At 39.2% G+C, this 3,819-nt stretch overlaps 1 pseudogene across 1 annotated transcript in view; it reads left to right on the top strand.

Moving 5' to 3' along the window:
* LOC105546578 overlaps positions 1-3,819 on the top strand; it is an 80,784-nt pseudogene that overhangs the window by 41,041 nt on the left and 35,924 nt on the right. The gene's annotated exons all lie outside the window — the stretch shown is intronic.

Raw genomic sequence — 3,819 nt, 5'->3', positions numbered from 1 at the left:
CTCTTCTTCCTTTCTTCCTTTCCTTCCCTTCCTTCCCTTCCTTCCCTTCCTTTTCTTTCTTTCTTTCTTTCTTCTTCTTCTTTTTTTTTTTTTTTTTCTGGAGTCTCACTCTGTCACCTAGGCTGGAGTGCAGTGGTGCGATCTTAACTCACTGCAACCTCCGCCTCCCGGGTTCAAGTGATTCTGCTGCCTCAGCCTTGCAAGCAGCTGGGATTACAGGCGCCCACCACCATGCCTGGCTAATTTATGTATTTTTAGTAGAGACGGGGTTTCACCATTTTGGCCAGCTCCTGATCTCAAGTGATCTGCCCACCTCCGCCTCCCTAAGTGCTAGGATTAGAGGCATGCGCCACTGTGCCCAGCCTTTTTTTTTTTTTTTTTCCAGTTTTTTCTTTGTTTTTTAGTTTCTTCTTTTTTGTTTTTGTATTCTTTTTCATGTGAGTTGTGCCTTTTCAAGAAAATCACTTTAACCAAGTTTTAGTGGAATTTTGTAGAGGAGCAAATTTAGATGTGTGGTTTAGTCTACCATCTTAACCCAGAAAACCATTTAGATCTACTTTTGCTCCTTTTAAAATGAATGAAGCAGAAGTTTCAGGATACTGAGATAAAGACCAAAGCGTTCTTCTGTCTTCTTTACTTTCTCTCCATGGCAATGTGAGACCATATTTAGATCAAACAAGTGCTCATTTAAGCCCTGTGCTTTTGAGAAAAATAGTTTTGAAAGTTTGAGCAATCTGAGCAAACTTGGCCCTTGGAGCTGCCCCAAAGGAGTTTTCTACAAACCATGACCAAACTTTGTGGACACAGAGGCTGGTTGCTTAAAGAACAGACCTCTTCTAGGTTAGAAATGATAGGTTCCACTGAAAGCAAATTTAAACAACACTATTTCATTTGAGGGAATCTCAATATCTAGGTTTTTCTCTAATAAATACATTAAACAACACACAAGCTTAATTTTTCTTGTGTTACTTATTACACAATTACAGGTGTTACTGAAATATGGATAAATTATCTTTTAGGAAATGTTGACTGAGGACTAACTATGAAGTACAATAAACAGAAAGTCAGAAATACTACCATTCATTTCCTATTTAAAAATGAGAAAAATAAATTATTAATTGTATTGTAAGAGTTATGGATACTTCAGGACTATAAACTGGTAATTTTGCCAAGTGTCTCTCAGACCAACCTTAATTAACACTCATTCACCATTCATTCATTTATTCATTCATTCACTCAAACATGTTTCTTGATCCCCCGTATATGCAAGGCTCTGAACTAGTTACTGGACCTCTACCTGTGAACAAGGCAGACCCTGCCTTCTTGGAACTTGTGCTCTGGTAGAATGGAGAAGCATGAAACAAGTAATTGCCACATGATTTACTGTCGTAAGAATATAAGAGAGGGGTCCTTACCTTAATCTCAGGTGTAATGTTTGAGCTGAGATCTGAGAGAGGAGTAGAAGATATTAGGCAAAAAGCAGGCATAGGCTAGGGGGCCTGGAAATCTACCAGACCTAAGTCACAGAACAGTCAGTGTAAATACCCAGAGACGTTCCTTGAGACATAGACAGGCACAGACACAGAGAACAAGAGGACTGGGCAGGAAGCAAAGTTCACATCATGATTAGCCGTAATGCTTCCTCAGGAAGACAAGAACTCCTCACGGCAGAAACACAGGGCAGAGAAATTTACCTGCCCAACGGTTTGAACAGTCATCCTGCTTCAACATGACAAAACAAGCCAAAGAAAATATTTTACTCAGGACAAGTTTTCAAAAAGTATAAATGCATTTTTTAATGGTTTGGACTTTTATTTGAATATAAAATACAGTCTCTTACTGGTGAATAAGAACAGGATCTATTAAGAGTACCCAAATACCATCTATTATGTTATTTGCTAATGTATTTATACCACTCCCTCAACCCAGTGTTTTTGTTTTGTTTTAATCACAATTCAGTGTTAAAAAGATAAAGCTTTTTAAACATTCACTGTTGCTCAAAAGCTGAGTGCATGTGCTGTCCCAGATCATGAGGTTAGTGGTGCTTATTTCAATATTAAATAAAAGGATTCATTTTCATTGAAGCAAGCAGGGAATTAAGCTTACAACTTCAATTACCAATAATTAATTCCCCACACTGCAAGCCATGCAGTTTGCATTTAAACTCCCAATGCCCCAAGGATAAGAAAAATCTATTTTGATCGCTTTTTATTTTCATCATTTAAAGCGTACATCTTATTTCAATTAGGCACATACATTTCCAGATTATGAGAGAGAACAAATATCCCTTCTAAAAAAAACCCAGGGAATTGTGGGGAGTGGGGGACGGAGGACTTTTAAGCATGACAAAGACATTTCTGAGATATTTTCTTTCTCTTGCTTTTATCGAAAGAGCACCTAATATTGTTGAGAATTAGCTCCCTCATATCTATGAAGCTATTATTTACAGGCAGATGAATAATTTCCCTAAATTCATTTTTTCTTATGCATTAAGCTATTCTTTGCTGGCTTTTCATTATTTAAGAGAAAGGAAGCAATTGAGCACATGATTTAAAATGAGACAAAATTAAGTCCTGCTCCAAAGCCAACCCCACCAACTCTGGAAGCAGGCATAAGGATGAGAAGCACTCTTCAGAGAGGGAGGCTTGACCTAGCGGTGGGTAAGGGAGACTGAGCTCAACAGGATCTTCCACATTCTTTTGACAAATTCTGAGCAACAGAAAGGAACCGCCAGGGTGTCACCAAAGCAAAGACACAATCAGAGTTGGAGTTCTTAGAGATAAAAAGAGATGCTTGGAATTAGGTTTCATCAGAAAGAGGCAGACCTGTGTGGCATCCAGAAAATAAGTTCTAAGAAGACTCTTCTTTCAAGTTTTAAAGACATTAGGTTTCTTTCAGTCTGTAAGTGCTAACTTTGCCCCAAATAAATCTCATAATTCAGAATACAATTGACCATGTTACAGTAAAATCTCATTTAAGTGGAACTTAATTAAATGAAACCATAAATTAACTAGAATTAGCTTCTACACTTGACTTTCAGGAAAAATAGGGGAATAACTAAAAAAATGCAGTATCAGTCATTTAATAAAAAGTAATACGAAGGCAAGTTCTAAGGTCAGTACATCTTCATCCTAGTCTTCAATCCACAGCTGTACAATGTCCAGACATATCCAGAATCTTGGTCTTAGTACCATACAAGATCTTTAATACAGGAAATAATATACTTTGGTTTTTGTTTGTTTTTTATTTATTTATTTTTGAGACGGAGTTTCCCTCTGTTTCCCAGGCTGGAATGCAGTGGTGTGATCTCAGCTAACTGCAGCCTCTGCCTTTTGGGTTCAAGTAACTCTTGTGCCTCCTGAGTAGCTGGGATTACAGGCCTGTGCCCCGGCTAATTTTTGTATTTTTAGTAGAAATGGGGTTTCACCATGTTGGCCAGGCTGGTCTCAAACTCCACCCGCTTCAGCCTCCCAAAAGTGCTGGGATTACAGGCATGATGCACCACACCCAGTCAAAATATTTTTAAAGATTCTATTAAAAAGATTTGAGGGCTGGGTGTGGTGGCTCATGCTTGTAATCCCAGCCCTTTGGGAGGCCGAGGTGGGTGGATCACTTGAAGCCAGGAGTTCAAGACTAGCCTGGCCAACATGGTGAAACCCTATCTCTACTAAAAATACAAAATTAGCTGGGCGTGGTGGCGTGCACCTGTAATCCCAGCTGCTTGGGAGGCTGAGGCAGGAGAATCACTTGAACTGGGAAGGCGGAGGTTGCAGTGAGCCAAGATCGTGCCACTGCACTGCAGTCTGGGTGACAGAACAA

Source organism: Mandrillus leucophaeus, unplaced genomic scaffold (assembly GCF_000951045.1).
Source record: "Mandrillus leucophaeus isolate KB7577 unplaced genomic scaffold, Mleu.le_1.0 Scaffold364, whole genome shotgun sequence".
Taxonomy (NCBI): domain Eukaryota; kingdom Metazoa; phylum Chordata; class Mammalia; order Primates; family Cercopithecidae; genus Mandrillus; species Mandrillus leucophaeus.
The sequence above is the reverse complement of the archived record's forward strand: the minus strand, read 5'-3'. Positions and strand labels throughout refer to the sequence as shown.